Genomic DNA, 17,500 nt, shown 5'->3' with positions numbered 1-17,500 from the left:
TGGCTGTTAACATTCATTAAAAGGCATGGTGGCATGGTGGCACAGTGGTTAGCACTGCTGCCTCACAGTGCCAGGGACCCAAGTTCAGTTCCTGGCTTGGGTCACTATCTGTGCGGAGTCTGCACGTTCTCCCCGTGTCTGCGTGGGTTTCCTCTGGGTGCTCCGATTTCCTCCCGCAGTCCAAAAGATGTGCTGGTTAGGTGCATTGGCCATGCTAAATGCTCCCTCAGTGTACCCAAACAGGCAACGGAGTGTGGCGACTAGAGGATTTTCACAGTGATTTCATTGCAGTAAGCCTACTTGTAACACGAATAAATAAACTTTAAGCAATTATCTCCCAGTTAAAGACTTTATCAAGTGACCAGCCAGTGAGAGGTGACAGTCAAGTAAAAGCAGAGAACAACCAAGCTAAAATAATATTATGTATCCTAAATTTGAAACACTCACCAAAGTCAAAGCATGCAATGGATATATAAATTCCTGCTATTGTTATAGCTATTTGTAGCATCATGGGCTGTTTACCAATTTCTTAAGATGTTGATATTTTCATAGAATCCTTACAGTGCAGAAGGAGGCCATTCAGCCCATCGAGCCTGCGCTGACAACAATCCCACCCAGGCCCTATCCCCGCAACCCCACATATTTACCCTGCTATTCCCCCTGACACTAAGGGAAGATTTACAATGGTTAATCAACCTAACCCGCGCATCTTTGGAGTGTGGGAGGAAACCGGAGCACCCGGAGGAAACCCACGCAGACATGGGGAGAACATGCAGACTCCACGCAGACAGAGGCCGGAATTGAACCCAGGTTCCTGGCGTCGTGAGGCGGCAGTGCTAACCACTGTGCCACCGTACTAACCACTCTCCTTTACCAATGAAAATTAAACATTTTAAACTGCCATTCACTGAAAAACATTTGTGGATTCCCAACACGTTGAGAATTTATTTATTTCTATTTCCTTAGCAGCTTAGAGCACATGGAGCCATTTGCTACAGAACGAATACCACACACTTTGTCCGACTGTGGATAATTACCGAGGTTGCCAGTGTACTGACCTGAGGGCTCCCTATATTACAAATATGGATGTAAGGATGTTAAGTGCAACTTCATTCTGAATGACATTTCTATAGCTGCTTCAACCCGATTGTTGTGATGTATGCCTTTGTCACTCAAGAGAGAATGAGAATCCTTTCATATCGTTATTTGTTGCAGCCTTTGCTGGTTGCTATTTCGGCTTTTTTTTATTCATTCGTGGGACATGGGCGTCGCTGACTGACCAGCATTTATTGTTCATCCCTAGTTGCCCTTGAGAAGGTGGTGAGCTGCCTTCTTGAATCGCTGCAGTCCATGTTCTGTGGGTTGACCCACAATGTCATTCGGGTCAATGCTTGAAAGCAGTTAAAAAATAAGAGTAATTAGATGTTGCTGTAATCAGAATTTAACTTTCAATTTTCAGAATGCCGTTTTGATTTGTTTTTCCTTTCTTCGTTCCTTATTTTGCCGAGGGGCATTTAGTATTTCCCAGTCAAGCTGAGGGAAGCCTGCAGGGATTGCGTGTCCGTTGCACATCTGCTGCTGGAGCAGGGCATTGGGAAATCTTGCCTTTAGTGTCTTTGCCGGAGCAATGCACATTGATGCAGCTGAGGCTGTTCTGGTCCTCCTAGAATAATTGATCGTGCAGTATTTCATATCATCTCTTCAACTGATATACAAGGACACCGAGAGGTAAGATTACAAGGCCTTACAGTCCCAGAGGGCCAAGATCCTGCCAACTGGACTGATTGTAAAATTACACAAATATTTCCATTTCCCCTTTGTTTGAAATGTTTCACCAATGTATCTGTTTGATCATTGATGTTCTGTAACCAGGAAAACTATTTCCAGTAGCTTCTGATTTTATTAAATTTTACTTATACTTGGGTTGTTAGATACGGGATTAATGACAACTTGCAATCTGCCATTAATAATGTTCAAAGATGGAATATCGTCTAAAGGTCTATGTAGTATTAAAAATAGATTGCATTTGTGGACAATGATGTAATTAGTGTGCAGATATAGAGACAATACAGAGAAGTGAGAGATGTAATTGGACACCAGTGAGATAACCTTCTGCCTGAATTTGTCATTTGACAGGCTGGAGGCAGGCTGTCCTGGATACAACACAGAGGTGGACTGGAGGGATAATAACCCTTCCAAGCTCAGAAAATGTACAACACTAACGCCCCCAAGTTCAGACAATATAATGCACAAATTTCCCCTTATATCAGACAATGCACAGAGCTAATTACTCTGTAGTTCATGCTACTATGGCCTGGGGGAGGCAGTGGTGTAGTGAGATTGTCGCTGGACTAGTAATCTAGATAACCCAGGTAATTAACTGCTCTGGGACCCGGGTTTGAATCCCACCACGACAGATGGCGAAATTTGAATTCAATAAAAATCTGCAATTAAAAGTCTAATGATGGCCATGAAACCATTGTCAATTATAAATTGTAAAAACCCATCTGGTTCACTAATGTACTTTAGGGAAGGAAATCTGCCAGTCTTACTTGATCTGGCCTACATGTGACTCACAACAATGTTAAATGCCCTCAGCTGTAAGGCAATTAAGGATGGGCAATAAATGCTGGCCAAGTCACATCCCATGAATGAATAGAAAAAAAACCACACTGCAGCTTAACTTAGACAGCACCAGTTGATAACTCACAGCACTAAAACCCCACAGTTCAGGAAACAGAATCAACTGAATTATGTTAAACTCTAGAAGGGGCCATGGACTCAGGACTCTAACTTCCTGTGCTGCTTTGAAAATCAATAGTATTAGAAATATTATTCTCTGCGCATGGCATTGAGTAATTAATGAAATGAATATTTCATGATCGCAACTATATAATCAGCTTTACTATATCTGGAGAGACACATCCCAGGTTTTGCTAGGTTTCAGAGTTTCTACTATATACTTATACCCTAATGTTTTGACCTCAGCAAGAGTCTGCACCTTCAGCAAAGAGGACAAAATTGGGGAATAAAATAAGAGGTTTTGGTTTAATGAGTTAGAATAAATGTTTTTGATAAAGCAGTGATCATTTAGGACTCAGCTCTGATTTCTAATTATTTAAAGATCATCGAGAATAGAGCCATAAGTTGGATCAGTATCCCTCCTTCAGAATCCATACCCTCTCTCCCCCACCAATGCACCAAGGCTGCAAGAGGTATTATTTATAGAACTCCAACAACGCATCAAAGTTGCTTCATCAGTATAATCTAGCCCAGTGACCCCCACTGCCAAGAAGGGGAAAAATGTCAATACTCCCAGGTTCCCTTCCAAACTACATGCTATCCAGACCTGATCATATAATCATTTCCTTATCATTGTTGGTTCAACTTCCTGAGATTGCTGCCTAACACCACTGTATAATATGGAGATGCCGGCGTTGGACTGGGAGGGCACAGTAAGAAGTTTCACAACACCAGGTTGGAATCACGAGCTTTCGCTGCACTGCTCCTTCATCAGGTGAGGAAGGAGCAGCGCTCCGAAAGCCCATGATTCCAAGTAAACCTGTTGGACTTTAACCTGGTGTTGTGTAACACCACTGCGGCAGCACCATCACTGCAAGGACTGTGGTGGGTTCAAGAAAGCTCGGCATTATAGATGGGATGATATAATATATATAGACTTGCCTATTTCACCTACACCTTGAGAACATTTTTTCTTCTGGAGGTAAGGCTGCTGGAAAATAATTTTGGCTGCTTTTGAGAAGCCCTGACTCTTCACACTTCTAAGTGTTCTCAGCCAAGCAAGCAAATAAAAGGTCAGATCCAAATGTGGTGTGAGGTTGTTCATTCTGCTGGGAAATCATGTATATTTTGGAAGGTAAGAAATAAAATGGGCTACAGGTGCTAAGAGATTTACAAAAACGAATACATAAATTGCCAGAAGTAATAATGCGTGTGGATAAAGCTGTGAAGAAAGCAACATTTTGTTTCTGGTGGAGGAGAGTAGCAAAATAGGGAACTCATGTTTGTACAGAACCTTGGTCAGACCACCCTGGGTGGCACAGTGGTTAGCACTGCTGCCTCACTGCTTCAGGGACTCGAGTTTGATTCCTGGATTGGGTGACTGTCTGTGTGGAGTCTGCACATTCTCCCCGTGTCTGTGTAGGTTTTCTCTGGGTGCTCTGGTTTCCTCCCACAGTCCAAAGGTGTGCCGGTTAGCTGGATTGCCCGTGCTAAATTGATCCTTAATGTCCCAAGATGTGCGCTTCGGGGAAATTAGCCAGGGGAAACGTGTGGAGTTATGGGAATAGGGTGAGGAGAGAGTCTGGGTAAGATACTCTGTCAGAGAGTCAGTGCAGACTTGACGGGTCGAACAGCCTCTTCTGCATTGTTGGGGTTCTATGTCTGAATTTCATATTACAAAAGTGAAGCACTGGAGATATTGCAGAAAAGATTTCCAAGGATGTTACCCGCCTTCAAGGGGAAGCAGTTTTTATTCCATGTCCACCTTTTCAAACAATTTCACAATTTTGAAGACCTCTATCGGGTCTCCGTTTGGTTTTCTCTGTTCAGGAAGCTTCAGCCTGCTCAACCTTTCCTGATAGTCACATCTCCTCAAATCTGATAACATTCTTGTAAATATTTTATTCACTTTCCGCAGTGCTTCAACATCCTATTTGTAGACCAGAACTTCACCGTATCTATAGTACACTCACCAAGAGATAAAATGAAGGATTTGAGGAGGGGTTTCTATGAGACAGAGCCGAGAGATTGTGGAACTCAGCTGTCACATCGAGTGGCTGAAACAAATATCACTGATGTATTTAGGCAAAAGGCTGATGGATACATAAAGGAAAAAGGAATCAAGAGCGACAAGGTGACACAGTGGTTAGTGCTGCTGTATTACAGCGCCAGAGATCTGGGTTCAATTCCGGCCTCAGGTCATTATCTGTGTGGAATTTGCACATTCTCTCCGTGTCTGCGTGGGTTTCCTCCGGATGCTCTGGTTTCCTACCACAGTCCAAAGATGTACAGGTTAAGTGGACTGGCCATGCTAAATTGTCCCTTAATGTCTCAAGATGTGTATGTTCGGGGGATTAGTGGGGTAAATACGTGGGATTACGGGGATAGAGCCTGGATAAGATGCTCTGTTGGAGAGCCGGTGCAGACTTGATGGCCGAATGGCCTCCTTCTGCATTGTAGTGATTCTATTCAAATAATTCTATGAAGTGTTTTGGGGACAGGGTGGAAAAGTGGACATTGGACTGGGAGGAGGTTTTGTGTGGCGTATAAACCAATGGGGCCAAATGGCCTGTCTGTGTTGAAGTTTCTGTATAATTCAACATGCATTGTTTCATATTGCACTAACTGTCCCTAATATTCACTGGAGCCGTAGAAAGGAGTTCTGGCTGGGCCAGCTTTTTTTTTCAATAGAATCCCTGCCTGACTTATAGGCTTGGCCCCATCAGGTAGGGAATGCTGCAGCATCTGCAGAGTATGGAAGAGAGTACAAGAGCGGGACGGGTACAGAGTGACTTATAATGTTGGGGTGGTGAACATGGCAGGTTGAAGACAGAGGGGGGCAGATGGGATGGCGGGAGGGGAATGGTTGGCAATTGTGGGTGGATTTGATTGTGTGAAGGTTTTGGGGTGAGTTGGGATTATGGGATGGGAAGCTAGGAGAAGCAAGTCACCTCCTCCTGGAACATAAACAGGGCTGGAAAGGCATTGTCTCTTCCACTTCCCTTTAGTTGTCAACTTTGAGTTTCAGAAGGTGTCATGTGTTGACATAGACTTGGTGGGCCGAAGGGCCTGTTCCTGTGTTATACTGTTCTTTGTTCTCTGTTTGCCAGCCAGGGTGAAATCTAAAGTGAAGATGAAATCTGACTCCCGCAGCCTTACTAAAAGATTGCAGTGAGCAACTTGCCTCCTGGGGGCGTGGTCACCTCTCCATCCACCGCAACTTACCCCTCTTCAATTGTAGCTAGAAATGGGCAGTTTCTAGGCTCCTTCAGATTTGGGATTTTAAAAATGTTTACTCCACTTGACCCAAATCTACTCATTTTTGGGGTTAAAGTTCCCCTCACTGCCAATTTTTCTTGTATCCCTCTATCTTCCTGATCATGTCAACTATAAATCGTTGTCCACCCCCTGGTCCTCCCCTCTGGCAGGTATCAAATGTTATCTGTTTTCACCATTCACTGCTCCCAGTTAGGGCTATAATGCCTCGAGGATTGTTTTGGACCATACAGGAAGCTCTAGCAAGATGCTACAGGCAATCCAGGGAGAAAACATTCGGGACATTTTCAAGCTGCGAGGATTTGTTTTTCATTTTCTTTGAACATTTTCAGGTTATTTATAACATGATTAATAAGGGGCTGATTAATAAGCCTCAAGAACAGAAAATGCTGGAAAATCTCAGCAGGTCTGACAGCATCTGTGGAGAGAAAATAGAGCAATGTTTCAAGTCAGGAGGTTATCCAGACTCGAAACATTGGCTCTATTCTCTCTCCGCAGATGCTGTCAGACCTGTTGCGATTTTCCAGCATTTTCTGCTTTTGTTTCAGATTCTGGCATCCATAGAGATTTGCCTTTAACTTTGATTAATAAGGTTGTTTGATCGACAGTCAAGAATTATCCCAACAGATAGTGAAGGTCTGATCATTTTTCTGTTGTGGTGGGAAAGGGGTACGTTACAAAAATAGTCACACGGTATGACCAATGGCAGGAGCATAGCGGGGCTGGGAGGTTGGAGATCAGAGGTCATGCCATGGAATCTCCAGGATTATGACCAATTACAACTGGCAATCTTATCCCTCGGGCATTGGGTTCCAAGGGATGAATAAAAGTTACATTGATTCTTGTCTTTGAACACCTCAATTCAGTGTCATTGTTGAAGAGACAATGCCTGCTCACTCAGCCGAGTGATCCTTGATACAAATACTAAATCATACTTCAACCAGACTCTCAATATATAAGCAGTACTTTGTGTATGGCAGAACTTTAATAATAAAATGCCACAGATTATTTATCATGACAACATTTAAATACAAAAGCTTCTTTCTGAGGAACAGTTGTGTTAACCACAATAACTGGCATATTGCGTTGGTGCTGCTTGAATCTAACCAATCTAACTTTGACACAAAGGGATAAAAATTAACAAATCAGGCAACTCTAATTGTTACATCTTCGTTAAGTTTATTTATTAGTGTCACAAGCAGGCTTACATTAACTCTGCAATGAAGTTACTGTGAAAATCCCCTAGTCGCCACACTGCGGTGCCTGTTCAGGTACATCGAGGGAGAATTTAGCATAGCCAATTCATCTAACGAGCACATCTTTGGATTGTGGGAGGAAATTGGAGCACCCGAAGGAAACCCAAGCAGACACGAGGAGAATGTGCAGACTCCACACAGACAGTGCACCAGGGACCTGGGTTCAATTCCTGCCTTGGATCATCATGAGCACTTTAAAGTTTTGAACTTATTCGTGAAACAGAATCCAAGGGGATCCAAGGGGCTGCTACCCTGTGGATCCAGAACTGGCTTGCCCAAAGGAGGCAGAGAGTGTGTATAGATGGGTCTTTTTCTAAATGGAGGTCGGTCACCAGTGGTGTGCCCCAGGGATCTGTGCTGGGACCCTTGCTGTTTGTCATTTTCATAAATGACCTGGATGAGGAAGTGGAGGGATGGGTTGGTAAGTTTGCCGACGACACAAAGGTTAGTGGGGTTGTGGTTAGTCTGGAGGGATGTCAGAAGTTACAGAGGGACATAGATAGGATGCAAGACTGGGCGGAGAACTGGCAGATGGACTTCAACCCAGATAAATGCGTAGTGGTCCATTTTGGCAGGTCAAATGGGATGAAGGAGTACAATATAAAGGGAAAGACTCTTAGTACTGTAGAGGATCAGAAGGATCTTGGGGTCTGGGTCCATAGGACTCTAAAATCGGCCCCGCAGGTGGAGGAGGTGTTAAGAAGGCGTATGGTGTGCTGGCCTTTATCAATCGAGGGATTGAGTTTAGGAGTCCGGGGATAATGATGCAGCTATATAAGACCCTCGTCAGACCCCACTTGGAGTACTGTGCTCAGTTCTGGTCGCCTCATTACAGGAAGGATGTGGAAAAGATTGAAAGGGTGCAGAGGCGATTTACAAGGATGTCATAGAAATCATAGAAACCCTACAGTGCAGAAGGAGGCCATCCGGCCCATCGAGTCTGCACCGACCACAATCCCACCCAGGCCCTACCCCCACATATTTACCCACTAATCCCTCTAATCTACACATCTCAGGACTCTAAGGGGCAATTTTTAACCTGGCCAATCAACCTAACCCGCACATCTTTGGACTGTGGGAGGAAACCGGAGCACCCGGAGAAAACCCACGCAGACACGAGGAGAATGTGCAAACTCCACACAGACAGTGACCCGAGCCGGGATTCGAACCCAGGACCCTGGAGCTGTGAAGCAGCAGTGCTAACCACTGTGCTACCGTTGCCTGGATTGAGTGGCATGCCTTATGAGGATAGGCTGAGGGAGCTCAGTCTTTTCTCCTTGGAGAGACGTAGGATGAGAGGAGACCTAATAGAGGTATATAAGATGTTGAGAGGCATAGATCGGGTGGACTCTCAGAGGCTTTTTCCCAGGGTGGAAATGTCTGCTACGAGAGGACGCAGGTTTAAGGTGCTGGGGTGTAGGTACAGGGGAAATGTTAGGGGGAAGTTTTTCACACAGAGGGTGGTGGGCGAGTGGAATCCGCTGCCGTCAGTGGTGGTGGAGGCAAACTCAATAGGGTCTTTTAAGAGACTCCTGGATGAGTACATGGGACTTAATAGGATGGAGGGTTATAGGTAGGCCTAAAAGGTAGGGATATGTTTGGCACAACTTGTGGGGCCGAAGGGCCTGTTTTGTGCTGTAGTTTTCTATGTTTCTATGTTTCTAGAACAAAAATGAAGGGACATACCAGTTCACATATCTCCAAAACATATCCAACACTACACACTACCTTCATCCAAAGACTTTGTCACGCAGTGCTATCTTAATTAGGCCTTGGTTCCTGGGTTTCTCGCCCGATTTTATGTCTTATGATGGGACACACAGAATACATCATATGTTAAGGCTCATAATGTTTGTCTACCAAGGACTGTATTATGTTAATATGATAAATATTTAATATATTTTATTGTCCTATCTTAATCTATCAAACACTTTTACAAAATTATACAATTACAACAGAAGCTTGCTTATTAAATGACGCGAGCTTGGACTGCACATATTAATCAATATAGAACATTACAGCACAGAACAGGCCCTTCGGCCCACGATGTTGTGCCGACTATGATTGAATTTAGATCTCAACTACTCAATATTATGATATATACACATCAAACACAATCAACGCAATCCTTTTATTTAATTTCCTCTGGCTTTACGCATTTTACGAACTGAATGGTTTTTTCTGCTGAGATTTTTTAATTCCCTTTACCTTCCTTAAAAATGCCCCATAGCTTGTACAATTTCCTTAAGTGCCATTATCATTCATTTGCAAAATGTCTTTTTTTTCACAGAATCAAGGAAATTACATTCTAGAAACAGGCCATTCAGCTGCCTTGATATTTTTTTCACCCTCACATGAGCCATCTGGTTAGTGTCCAAAAATGTGCAGGTTAAGTGGATTAGCCATGGTAAATGCATGGGGTTATGAGGATAGGACAGGAGGGTGGGCCTGGGCGAGGTGCTCTTTTGGAGAGTTGGTGCAGACTCGATGGGCCGAATGGCCTCTTTCTGCACTATAGAGATTCTATGGTTTTGAGTCTCCTGCACATGCTCCATACTCCATGCCCTTTTTCAAGCAACTATCTATTCTCTTTTATAATAACTTAGTTTATGTATTAGTATCACAAGTAGGCTTACATTAACACTGCAATTAAGTTACTGTGAAAATCCCCTAGTTGCCACACTCCTGCACCTGTTGGGTACACACTGAGGGAGAAATTAGCACGGCCAATGCACCTGAGCAGCACATCTATCGGACTATGGGAGGAAACCCACGCAGACACGGGGAGAACATGCAGACTCCACACAGACAGTCACCCAAGCCGGGAATCGAACCCGAGTCCCCAGCGCTGTGAGGCAGCAGTGCTAACCACTGTGCCACCGTGCCACCTATGGCCAATTTATACACTCTGCTTAAACAAAGGCTCATGCCAGAGAATTCCACCTTGAAGTATCATTTATTTTTTGCTTCCTTTGTAATGCTTTTTGTGATGTTCTGAACTTAGTGCCCTTTGAAATAAACAGCCGACTGGAGGAGATTGCTCAACAAACAACCCCATCCTCAGTAATGGTGGTGACAAGCACATCAGTGCAAAGGATGAACCATCTTCAGCCAGGTGGCGAGTGGATGATGGATCTCAGCTTCCTCCTGAGGTCCCCATCATCATGGATACAGTCTATAGCCACTTTGACTCATTCCTGTTCCAGTTCCAGTTGATATTACTACTGGATAGGAAGGTATCAGAATGGAACCCTGGCTCAAAGGACTGTAACTTTTACTTTTCTGTTGGAAAACATAGATGAACAGGGTCACAGGAATGTCAATTAGCTTTTAACAACAACAAAATCATTTACTAAACATGAAAAGTTTGACTATAATACAATACTCCACTCCCACTCATCACCACAAATGTCAAAGATAACACAGGTTACACAATGCATCTTTTGCTCTCAGTAAGCACATAGTCACTGTAACCCAACAGGATAACTGTGGTCAGATAACACCCCACTCTGAAACCCAGTGGCAGATGTCACCCAATCAAACTTCTATGGATTTCTCCTCAAACTCTCCCCTGTTGATTGAGGGTTTGCAAACTCTACTCTCAAAAGTCACACTTTAGAATCTTCTTACAAACAATGCCTTCCCTCAGCTGTTTTCAGCAAGGATCCACCTCCAGGATTTCCAGCTCTCCTTTCAGTATTCCTTTGTCTTGAATTGCCATATGCATTCAGGATTTCAAACACAATCCCTCAGGAACTCAGACCCCAATGGAATATTATTGCTCAAAGAGACTGGAATAAGGACACCAACCTTTATGATTGCTTCAGATATTTAGCTTTTCTCTAGCCAATTTCACCCAGTCTGTCCTTTCCGGATTTGTCCTTAACTTCAGTGAACAATACCCTGCTCAAATTTCAGTTCCTGTTTTCCTTTCTACTTCAATTTTCCTGGAAACTTCTCTTCATTCTCTAGTTTCTAGAACTAACTGTCCTTTAGGTTCTGGGACTTGTGTTCTTGCCCATTACTCCATCATTCTGCTTCTGGCAGAGCTTATAGAGTTGTTTTCTCTAGCTGATAATCTCCTTCTGCTATGGGTTCAGCTAAAACTAAAAACACCAGGAGCAGAATTGTCCGATGTTGGATGCCCTGCCACTGCTACCAGCGAGAATGGAGAATTTAGCACTCAGCCAAATCTCCGTTCACTTAGCGCGACTAGAGAACCCAGCCATAGGCGAGGCTGGAGAATTCTGGCCCAGGTTTTCTTTTCCCTAAAGGTGGCCCCTGGTCGCTAAGCACCAGCTTTCTTTCTTTCTCCAGGCTCTTGTTTACCTTTCATGCCATCAACTCTCAGCACAACAGAGACATGTTTTAAAATGTAACCAAAAACCCCCATACATGCAAACACCTTTGTCTAAATTGAATCTAACTAGAGTTTTACCCTTCTTTACACAGAAACACTAAATTAAGCCCACCTAAATCGAAACCTTGGCCGCGATTCTCCCATTGTGACTCGCAACTTTTCTGGTGGGTCGGGGTGGGAGATGCGCGTCGCCGGCCTTGTTCCAGGATTTGCGCATGCGCCGGGAATGCATGCGCATCTCCCAGAGCCGGTGAATAGCCGCCGGTCAGACCACGCTGGAAACTGACGGGAAGGCAGGTAAGTAATTTAAATCTTTTAAAAATATGTTTTAAATATGTTTATTAGTTCATTGAGTCTCCCACCCCCCAGTAGTACTTCATTCCGACGGGATTTACACTAGCTCCCCACTTTTTGGGAACTAGCGGGAGACCCCGCTGGAATGAAGGGGGGGCAATTGGGGCCCGCCAGGGGATCGGGCAGTGGGGGGGGTGCCTCCTGGGCATGGGCACCCTGGCAGTGCCAGCCTGTGCCCCTGGCACTGCCCAAGGGGCAAAGTGTCCATGCCCACGGGGCACCCTGGCACTGCCCATCGGGCATCAGGCAGTGTCAAGGGGGCGGGGCATATTGTGGGGAGGACTTAGGAGCAATTGGTGGGGGTGGGGGGTCCTGCTGCCACTCTGCAGACAGGATTGGTCTGGGATGGAGGGAGGGCAGTGATTGGGGTGGGCTGGGGGGGGGGGGCCTGCCTCCGGGGGGATCAGCGCCGGGGGCGTCTGCCAGGGTGAGGGAGTGAGGGGATCGCCACTGCTGGGGAGAGTTGGGCTGGACATTGGGGCGCTCCGGGTGGGTGAGGTCAGGGCTGGCCTGGGAATTGTTGTTGGGGCCACGATCAGGCCATGGGAGGGGGTGCGGGGGAATGGAGGGGCAGCACTGCGGTGGTCCCAGGCTGGCCAGCGATTGAGCTGGCCAGCAAACGGGGAGACTGACAGATCGGGGCCACTGAGCATGCGGAGATTCCAGAACTGTCAGACTCCGGTGCAAATAGGCCCCGCCCCCTGGGTTTTTAATGAGATTCACAACTGTGCACTGCAGAGGTGCCAGAGTGCAGAGATTCGAGTGAGAAGCTGAACTGACAAAACAGTTGGGATTTAGAACAATTTCCCCACCAATTCAGCACTTTTGGGAGAATTGCCCCCTTATTTCTAGCATCCATTGGGCAGCATGGTGGCACATTGCTGCCTCACAGCTCCAGGGACCCGGGTTCAATTCCAGCCTCGTGTTACTGTCTGTGTGAAGTTTGCACATTCTCCTCGTGTCTGCATGGGTTTCCTCCAGGTGCTCCGGTTTCCTCCCACAATCCAATGATTGGCCATGGCAAATTGCCCCTTAGTGTCAGGGGGACTGGCAGAGTAAATATGTGGAGTTATGGGGATAGGTCCTGGGTGGGAATGTGGTTGGTGCAGACTCGATGGGTCAAATGGCCTCCTTCTGCACTGTAGGGATGCTATGAATGCAAAAATAGACCACTTAAAACTACCTCTGCTTTTTGACACTCCCCAGGATATCAAGACATTAGATATAGCAAGGGCTGTGGGCTCTCACAACAGCAAGGCTGTTACAACTCAAGATGGGTGCTCCATATAGCTGCACCCCAGCCAAGCTGTTCTAGCACTATTACAGCACTATTATCTACCTGACAATGTGGAAAATTGCCCTGGTGTATCCTGCCCACAAAAAGGAGAAATCCAATTCAGCCAATGAATGTCTCATTGGCCTATCCTCAATCAGCAGCAAGGTAAAGGATGGTGTCAGACTTGGAGAAGGACTTTGAAGCTGTGATGTTATCAAGCACCTTTTACTCTTAATATTCTAGGCGATGAAAGTTGTGAATTTGGGGGATCCTGCTGAGGACTTCTTGGCAGGTCGCTGCAGTGCATCCTTATGCTGGTAACCACATCATCCATGGTGCACTGCTCAGGTGGGGATGGTGGGTGGGCTGCCAATGATCTGGATTGCTTTGTTCTGGTAGTTAGTAAGCTCAATCAATGTTGTTACAACTTCATCCATCCAGGCAAGCGGAGAGTATTTCAAACGAACTTCTGATTTGTGCTTTGTAAGTGATGGGACGTTAGAAAATCAGAGGTGAGCCGTTCAGCACAGAATTGCCAGCTGCTAATCTGCTCCTCGTGTCTGCTCCAGCTGAGATTCTGAACAATGGTGACCCTTGTTGATTGTGGAGGTTTGACAATTGTAATGCCATTGAATGTTATGAGGTGGAGGGAGGATAGTTGTGTTGTTGCTAATGGAAGATGATCATTGCTTTCCACTTAGCTTCTCAAGCCTGGACGTTGTCCAGATCTTGCTGCATGTGGTGTGATGAACGAGAATCATAGAATCCCTATAGCGCTGAAGGAGGCCATTCAGCTCATTGAGTCCATACTGACTACAATCCACCCAGGCCCTACTCCCGCAACCCCACACATTTACCCCGCCAATACCCTGACACTGGGGTCAATTTAGCATGGCCAATCAACCTAACCCGCACATCTTTGAACTGTGGGAGGAAACCAGAGCACCCGGAGGAAACCCACGTAGACACGGGGAGAATGTGTAAACTCCACACAGACAGTGACCCAAGGCCAGAATTGAACCCAGGTCCCTGGCGCTGTGAGGCAACAATGCTAACCACTGTGCCACTGTGCCGCCGACTACATCCACACTCATTATTTTAGGGCACTGGGACAGTGGGGACTGGATGGTAGCAGTCAGTGAGGCTTCCATTTAGTCATCGTAGATACCCTTGATTATGAAAACAAACTGGAGGGGTGTTACAAAACTGAATATTTCAGTTCAACAGCAGGGATGAAAGACAAAGGTTTGGAATACATGTACACTTTCTAAATCTAAATATGCCGGAGAACTGCCTTTATTTACTTAGGCTCAATTTGGTTGGGAACACAAGGAGTGACCATCAGAGGCACTCAATCACAGTGGGTCTGGACCAATGTATTATCATAGAATCCCTACAGTGCAGTAGGAGACAATTTGGCTCACCGAGTCTGCACCAACAACAATCCCACCCAGGCCCTAACCCCGTAACCCCACATATTTGCCCTGCTAATCCCTCTAACCAAGCATCCCGGGACACTAAGGAGCAATTTGGCATGGCCAATCAACCTAACCCGCACATCTTTGGATCGTGGGAGGTAACCAGAGCAACCAGAGGAAACCCAAGCAGACATGGGGAGAATGTGCAAACTTCACACAGACAGTGACCCAAGCCGGGAATTGAACCCAGGTCCCTGGAGCTGTGAGGCGGCAGTGCTAACCACTGTGCCACCATGCCACCCCACTGAGCAATGAGTTCAGCAATGAGCAATTATGCTTGGATTTGAAAACTGAGCAGAACACTACAAGCTATCTAACTACTGACCTTATGATAGAGGGAAGGTCAATGATAAGCTGCTGAAGATGGTTGAGCCTTGGACACTCTCCTTAACAAGCTTCAGGCAGCAGTGGTATCTGGGACTGAGATGATTGGCATCTAACAACCACTATCTTTGTGCCTGACTCCAGCCACTGGAGAGATTTTTAAAAATTTAATCGTGGGATGTGTGTATTGCTGGCTAGGCCAATATTTATTGCCCATCCCTAATTGCCCCTGAGAAGGTGGTGGTGAGCTGCCTGCTTGAACTGCTGTAATCCCTGTGAAGTCGGTCCACCCACAGTGCTGCTAGGGAGGGGGTTCCAGGATTTTAACCCAGCGACAAGATAGTCAAGGTAGAGGTCATGGGTTTGGAAGATGCTGTCTAAAGAACCTTGGTGAGTTGCTGCAATGCATCTTGTAGATGATACACACTGCTGCCACTGTGCCTTAGTGGTGGAGGGAGTGAATGTTTAAGGTGCTGGATGGGGCACCAATCAAGCTGGCTGCTTTGTCCTGGATGGTTCTGAGCTTTTTATGTGTTGTTGGAACTGCATTCATCTCGGCAAATAGAGAATATTCCATCAGTCTCCTGACTTGTGCCTTGTGGCCGGTTGTCTGGCTTTGGGAGTCAGGAGGTGAGTTACTATGACCTACTCTTGTAACCAAAGTGTTTATGTGGCCAATGCAGTTCAGTTTCGGGTCAATGGTAACCCCCAGGATGTTGATAGTGGAAGATTCAATGATGGCAATGCCATTGAATGTCAAGTGGAGATGGTTAGATTCGCTCTTGTTGGAGATGGTTATTGCCTGGCACTTGTGTGGCATGAATGGTACTTGCCTCTCGCCAGCCCAAGCCTAATGTGATGGGCTAGTGGCATCATCATTTGACTATTAATCCAGAAACTCAACGAATGTTCTGGGGACCCGAGTTCAAATCCTACCATGACAGATGGTGGAATTTGGATTCAACAAAAAAAATCTGGAATTAAGAATCTACCGATGACCATGAAGCCATTGTCAATTGTCAGAAAAAACATCTGGTTCACTAATGTCCTTTATGGAAGGAAATCTATTATCCTTACCTGGTCTGACCTACATGTGATTCCAGTGCCACAGCAATGTGATTGACTCTCAACTGCCCTCTGAAATGGTCGAGCAAGACACTCAGTTCAAGGGCGACTAGGGATGGGCAATAAATGCTGTCCAGCCAGCGACGCCCATGTCCCATGAATGAAAAACAATATTGTCCGGGTGTTGATGCATTCGGCCATGGACTGCTTCAGTATCTGAGGATCACAAATGGTACTGAACATTGTGCACTCATCCATGAACATCACCACACACTTATGATGGATTCACCCCAGTGATTATGATTGCAATCACTGAGATGACTGACCACCAATAACCACAATCATCCTCCTTTGTGCTAGGTATGACTCTAGCCACTGGAGGGTCTTCCCCCTGATTCCCATTGACTCCAGTTTGCTAGTGGTCCTTGATGCCACAATTCATCAAATGTTGCCTTGATGTCATGGGCATTCACTCTCCCCTCACCTCTGGAATTCAGCTCCTCTGATCATGTTTGGACTAAGGCTGAAATGAAGTCAGGATCTGAGTGACTCTGGCAGAACCCAAACTGAGCATCAGTGAGCAAGTTACTGTTCAGTAAGTGCTACTTGATAGTTCTGTTGATGACCACTTCCATCACTTTACTGATGATCGAGAGGAAACTGATGGGGTGATAATTGGCTGGGTTGGATTTGTCCTACTTTTGGGAGACGGGAATCACAGGACATGCCTGGCCAAATTTCCAAATTGCCAAGTAGATGCCAGTGTTGCAGCTGTACTGTAACAGTTCGACTAGGGGTGCAGTGAGTTCTGCAGCATAAATCTTCAGTATTATTGTTGGAATGTTAAGTCCCTAGCCTTTTCCTTGATCCCCATTGACTTCACTTTTACTGGGGCTGCTTGGTGCCTGCCCTAGTTGAATGCCCTAGTCAAGGGCAGCCTCACTCACCTCACCTCTGGAATTCAGCTTCTATTCCCATGTCGCAATCAATGAAATGAGGACTGGAGCCAAGTGACAGAACCCAAACTAAGCATCAGTCGGCAGGTTATTGGGGAGGCTTATAAGCTTGATCAACTGGCACAAAGGCACAATGGTTATCATTGTGCTGCCTCACAGCGCCAGGGACCCAGGTTCAATTCCAGCCTCAGGTCACTGTCTGTGTGGAGTTTGCACATTCTCCCTGTGCCTGTGTGAGGTTCCTCCCACAGTCCAAAGATGTGCAGGTTAGGTTGACTGGCCATGGTCAATTGCTCCTTAGTGTCAGGAGATTAGCAGGGTAAATACATGGGGTTACAGGGGTAGGGCCTGGATAGGATTCATGGAATCATAGAATCCCTACAGTGCAGAAGAAGGCCATTCAGTCCACCGAG

The sequence above is a fragment of the Mustelus asterias genome, chromosome 13 (genome assembly GCF_964213995.1).
Source record: "Mustelus asterias chromosome 13, sMusAst1.hap1.1, whole genome shotgun sequence".
Taxonomy (NCBI): Eukaryota; Metazoa; Chordata; class Chondrichthyes; order Carcharhiniformes; family Triakidae; genus Mustelus; species Mustelus asterias.
The sequence above is the reverse complement of the archived record's forward strand: the minus strand, read 5'-3'. Positions refer to the sequence as shown.